At 37.9% G+C, this 6385-nt stretch overlaps 1 long non-coding RNA gene across 1 annotated transcript; it reads left to right on the top strand.

The window, feature by feature from the left end:
* Positions 1-2552: 2552 nt before the first annotated feature.
* LOC109200553 (uncharacterized) lies at positions 2553-2930 on the top strand. Its single transcript, XR_002060718.1, has 4 exons — positions 2553-2563; positions 2658-2708; positions 2794-2838; positions 2920-2930. It is a non-coding gene; the product is annotated as an uncharacterized LOC109200553 (long non-coding RNA).
* Positions 2931-6385: the final 3455 nt, after the last annotated feature.

Raw genomic sequence — 6385 nt, 5'->3', positions numbered from 1 at the left:
GCACATGCCAAACGTCTGTGTTTACGATTTTGCGAGGGGTTTGGCGGCACACACCAATTTGCGGGTTCCTGATAAACTGCCATTTCATCCACATGAAGGTCGACTGGCTGAGCCCACTGAGGAAAATGTCAAGGCTGCACAGGATGGAAGCCTGAAAGTGAATCTTCCATGGCTACATGAAAGGATGGACAGTGTAAATAAAAATCCTCATCCTGTCACTGGATCATCTGACCATTATGTCCTGTATGACAGATTTCATGAGGGAAATACAAAAGATCCCAAGGACATTACGCAGAGTTCAACTCATCCCAGAGCTGAAAGGCTGGCTGAACAGTCAAGTTGTTGAACAGTTCTTTGCAAACATGAGGAAAAGCAATTACTTTTTAAGTAATATGAGTCCATCCACACATGTGTTTCTGATGAGAAATATAACTCATCATTATAACACTGTCACCAACAAGAAACTTCTGGAGAGGCAGCTGAGACATGGTCGACTTGGAAAGATCAATATCTCATTGTCGGCACTGGGTCAAGCTGTCGTAGGTAAGTACATGCATTGTCTCATGACCAGAACGCTACCATTGTTCACATGTTAGATTTGTTCCTATCTGTGTGTGTATATTCTTTTCTTTGTGTCCCTAGCCCCACAGCTGTGCAATAAACCCAGAGAAACCACAGAAACGGTATTGAACCCAGCACCTTCAATGTCTGGTGACACTGGTAAAATTTCTTATTTTGAATGGTGATTGTCATATATAGGTGAAATAATAATCTTGCATTCATTATCTTGTTGTAGTTGAGGGCTCATAAACAAATTTGTTACATGTTGTTTCAAATGAACTCCCTTCTATAAATAGTGCTTATTTTTCTTGCATTTGTATGCATTTAATATGCATTCTATGTAGTGTTTTGTCTGAAACCTGTTAAAATCCCTACAGAACCTCAGGTAAGAGTTGACAACAAGAAAGCCAGTAGAAGGTCAACAGATGCAACTTTTCCTGACCTGTGTGGACCACCGTGCGAAGCTCTGACAAAGCCTGAGAACATTTTGCCCAGCCGTTCATCCTGGTGTTTTGTACCGCACCCTGGCCAACAACAGCTTGTATGTTAAAGTTTTCAGATGTCGCAAAGTGCAACTTTTAGTGCTTATCTGATTTTGTCATCCACAGTCTGACACCTCTCTGTTTTTTTAGCTCAACTATGTTCTGGACATCAGCAGACCCAAAGATGAGCTGATTGTTGAAACGTCTTCTGGATGCCTCACGCGGGCAGATTTTTGGACACTGGGTTTAAACAAACAAATGGAATCGACTGTAAGTATGTTGTTTCTATGAATATGAAATAATAAAGTGCACATTCATTTTTTGATGATTTTTCTGTTTCAGATTGGAAATGGCTGTTTTGAGCTTATCACTAAAATTGTTCAGTCAAAGGTACTGTATGTTATATATGATGATTGTCAAGCTTTAATTTAAAGAGTTGTAGTTTTAAATGTGCTGTTTTTACATTCTAGGGGATAAGCATTTACATAGAAGATCTGTATGTGACCCGGACTTGGCTTGCACCCTATGGCTGTGATCCATTGCAGTCCTTTCCTGTTAGTGTAACGTCCTTTAAAGAAGCAAGCAAGTAATCTAAATGATTTTTCTTATATCTTTGGTGAGAGTTCATATACAGAATACTTAAAAATAAAATTCTGTTTCAGACTGATGCTCAGAGGATGGACATCATAGTTCTCCCTCTCTGGACACCTGGTCATTTCCAGTTGTGTGTAAGTCTTGTTTTTTGACACATACCAACTGTTAGAATTTCGCTGTGTTTGAGATGTATTCAAGCTTTTATGACGCAGTTTCAAAAGTCTTTGATTATGATCGCCTGCAATGACATTGTTTTCAGGTTTGAAGTCATGGCTAACTGTCTTTTAGGTACTGAAGCCACCTAAAAGAGAAATCCTCTTTCTTGACCCATTATACACAAAGGCAGGATTTGGTGGCCAACAATATGTTTCACTTTTGAGGACACATTTTTATAAGCATTTTTGGTTTGTTCCAGAGTTTTCAGGAACCTGTTCAGTGTTCCAGGTTAAGTGCATCCCAGATCATGTTCTGCTGATCTTGAGTGTTCACACATACAGCACACTCACATGCTTTTTTTATAAACTATATCAGCATGATGCTTCAACATTTTATTCTATTTCTCATCTTCACACTCTGATCAAGTCAGTGATGCTGTCTTTAGATGAGTTTCAGACATAAATAGGGTCTTAAAACACATAAAACACCATTAAATATTAGTTTGTAAATATGCCAACCTGAAATTAAAGCTGAAAATGCTTAATTTGACCAACTGTGAGCATGTGACTGTACTTTTTCATTTTGTTATGCTGTTCTGTTGAGGTCGTGTTCCTAAGGCCTGTCGTTACAGTTGGTGCTATTAGCAATAAACATTTCACACCCATCATGATGATGTCTGTTAACTTGTGAACATAACTGTCTTGAAAAAAAGGAATCTTGCAGTGAAGCTCATTCCCGGGCAGTGGTCAGAAAAAAAGCTTGACTTGAAGGTATGTGCTAGTTTAAGTGTATGGTGAATAATATGAATTACACTAGTCTTCTTTAAGGATTTATTAACGAGCCTTTATTTCAATGGTAATACAGGGTTTTCCAAGCCAAGACTATGGAGTTGACTGTGGGATCTTCATGCTGATGGTAATTTTTCTCTTCTCTTCCTTGAGATTCATAAGAAGCTAATTTAAGCTCTAAAAAATGACATTTTTATTTTTCTTCCAAATAGTCTGCTCTGTACGTGGCACTGGATGCACCATTTGACTATACTATAGTAAGTATCCTATTTACTTTCACAGCAATGGAGTCTTGAATCTTTGAAAGTTGTTAAATATCTTCATATTAATATTTACAGTCAGACATGCCTATTTGCGTAAATGTGGTCCTTGCTGTTGATGTAGAACTTTGATCTCAGGAGGTATTTATATTTTGACTTCTGTTCTATGTTGTGTCAAGTTTACACACCTTAACAATATCAAAATTTTCTGTTAAGCTCTGGCAAGCTATTGCACACTGGAGAGAGGAAGCCAAAGCTGTGCTTGAAGGACAACACGTGCCCATTTCAGACTGAAAAGCGCAAGTTCCAGGAAGTCAGTCAGGTCAGTATTCACTAAACAGTAGTGTAATAAATGGTTAGTGACATTTGAATAACTGTTAAAAAACTGTTCCGCAACAGAGAAATAGCTATGTTTTTATCCCCATTTGCCTGACACAGGAGCAGCAATTGTTGAAGATCTGCGTCCTGCTGTGCAGTGGGTTGTCCAAAATAAGGCACTTTTCCGTGGACACGTAACAATGCCAAAATATCTGTCCTTAAATCAAGGGGACCAGCAGAGGGTCTTAAGAGACATGTCAGAGGAAGAAGACACTGGAGCAAGGGACTTGTTCCTCTTTGTTTTCAGTTTGCAGAGGACATGGAGCTCTTTTGAAAGCATGTGCTGATGAGCAGGGATAAGGGTCAGTGCTATGTCTGACATGTAATGGACAAATGAAGGCACTGGCTGTGTTTGTTTGTTTGTTTAATATGTCGTTGCTGTTTTTTGTTTTGTTTTTGCATAGTACAAAATTCCAATTAAACTTATTTCAAAATGTTGTTCACTTGATTCCATGTCCATACTTATAATAAAGGATTACAGTGTAACAGCATTAAATGTAAATGTAACAGCATTTTTTTATACTTGTAATTTCAAAATAAAAAGCTTATTGTTGATATTAACAGTAAAGAATTGTAATCAATAATTTTTTTTACATTTTAAACATTAACACTCTGGGCTCTATCCTGGCCATTTGTGGCCACTTCACTTATTCTTTTTTGACTACTACACTGCAGTGGACCAAAAGAATGACACAGGTTTGATCTTAAGGATCTAATAGTTGTGTGTGTTGTACATGACATTGCCACACAAATATGTATTTGCAAGATAGAGTAGAATAAATTATGACGCATCAAATATTACACAGGCTGCAGTGAATTTCTGTTGATACAGAGTATTAAGCTTTGAGTTTCCCAGTCAAACTTAGCTTTGAAGCACATGCTAAAACACTTTTACTCTTGTACATTTCATAACAAGACACCATAGCCAAAATATTAACAAAATATATATTAATAAAAAATTCAAAGCTGCAGCACATACAGCAACAAACACTGTTAGTAAATGTGTCCTGGACTTTATGCAGGTGCAGAAAGTGCTGCTGCTGTAAGTAAGCCTAACAGCTTCTAGATCACTTATTTTTCTGGAAAGATGGTAAGAAGGGCATTACTGCTCATTTCTACAATCTCCCAGATCTTGGAATACAATGCCTTTGTCCAATGAAACCACTTCACAGTACTAGGAGTCCACTAAAACCTATAAAGAGAGTGATCCTGGAGGAAATGGGGCACACACTAGTGACCTCAACAATTGCAAGACAGCCTTTTCCCCGATGCTCAGATGTAAAAAAAAAAAAAAAAAAAAAAAAAAGGAAGTTTCATGAAAACATTAGGACTTTATCACCGTTTTATCTGAAAAGTTAATTGTAATATATAACCTAACTGGCTATAAAGAGTAAAAAATTTAGATACAATTTTGATTTGATAAAAAGGACTGGTGCTATTTTAAAGAGTCATGTCGGTAAAAGTAGATAAATGTTTAAGAAATATACATTTTATAGCATTTGTGAACATACACAAAAAGTGGCCATTTTTGGCAACAAACAAGCTGAGAGAGTTTTATATTTTTTGCTCTCCTTGAACAAAAATAACAGTGCATAATAATCAATGTTGATGTTAATCAATTAGATGTCCCAGACTGTACTATTAATACAGCAGTCCCTCGTTTATCGCAGGAGTTACGTTCTAAAATAACCCGCGGTAGGTGAAATCCATGAAGTAGCCAACTTTATTTTTACAATTATTATAGATGTTAAGACTGTAAAACCCCTCACTACATGCTTTATACACTTTTCTCAGACAGGCACGAACATTTTCACACTTTTCTCTTTTGTTCAAACACTCTTAGAGTTCAAACCTTCGTAGAAACATAAGTCCAGTATTATGGAATGAAACCAAAAGGTGCCTTTGGCGGTGCAAAATGTTTCGTCGGCATTGTTGTGTTTGTTTGGGAGAAAACTTACAAACATACAGTGCAGCACTTCAGGGTTACACTGCTAGCGATCGAAGATTTATGTAAATTCGACAAGCTAAACACATTCTGTACTGTACAGCGGTCCCCAACCTTTTTTGCACCACGGACCACTTTAATGTCAGACAATATTTTCACGGACCGGCCTTTAAGGTGTTGCGAATAAATACAACAAAAGACTAAAAAGAAACTGTGGTATTCTGTAAATATAGTAATAAACGTGAATTCAGCTGTGCGCCAACAACAATGACAGTAACATCCTCCTCTCTGCTTCTTAATGCTCTCTGGTCGCTATGGTAACGCATAAATAGTTCTTTCAAAATAAGATACACAACTACAGCCATACATTTCACACCGGAGCCTCAACTCTCGCGGAACGGTACCAAATGACTCACGGACCGGTACCGGTCCGTGGACCTGTTGGGGACAGCTGCTGTACAGGAGACACTGGACTAGATTGATTGACAATGGTCTACAGCAATCAGAATGCACAACACGATGTGCTGTAAAAAATAAAATAAAAATCAGCGAAACAGAGAGTGTCGCGGAAGGTGCACCGCGTTATAGCGAGGGACCACTGTACAATAATTTCCAGTAGCACTGCTGATATTTGAAATGGTGAGTTTTGAGGTTGTCTTCAAACAAATGCATTGTACCAGAAAAGGGTGTTTGAAGGATTAAAATGTAAAAAGTAATGATCATTTTATACTTATGAAAAAACCTTTATGCAGAAAAAGTAGCAAAGATACAAATACAAAAAACATAACACATGGACACTTTTGGCCACAAACAAGCTAAGGGGATGGTGATTTTTTTTAACAAACCCAGAGTATTAAAACCCCCCAACTTAGAACCATTTTTATTTCTCAGCAGCATCAATAGTAACAAAAACGCAATTTAGTTTTCGCTGTCAAAGTCAATTTAACTGAAGTTACGTGTTTCCGGTTACGGTGGAGGTCATGTGTTTCTGGCTACTGTGGAGGTCACGTGTTTCCAGTTAGTGTGGAGGTAATATGGCACTCCCCAGTGGCTGCAGCCAGGTGCTCTTGCTGGGGTCAGCGTTTACTCAGCTTTAACATCACTCTGGGTTCTTGGCTAGCTTAACATTAGTTTAGCGTTAGTTTAGCGTCAGCTTAGCGTTAACATGCTGTCAGGTGTCTCATGTCGTGTGTAAATATTAATCACAGTGACAGTAAAGGA

Source organism: Oreochromis niloticus, linkage group LG5, assembly GCF_001858045.2.
Source record: "Oreochromis niloticus isolate F11D_XX linkage group LG5, O_niloticus_UMD_NMBU, whole genome shotgun sequence".
Lineage (NCBI taxonomy): Eukaryota > Metazoa > Chordata > Actinopteri > Cichliformes > Cichlidae > Oreochromis > Oreochromis niloticus.
The sequence above is the reverse complement of the archived record's forward strand: the minus strand, read 5'-3'. Positions and strand labels throughout refer to the sequence as shown.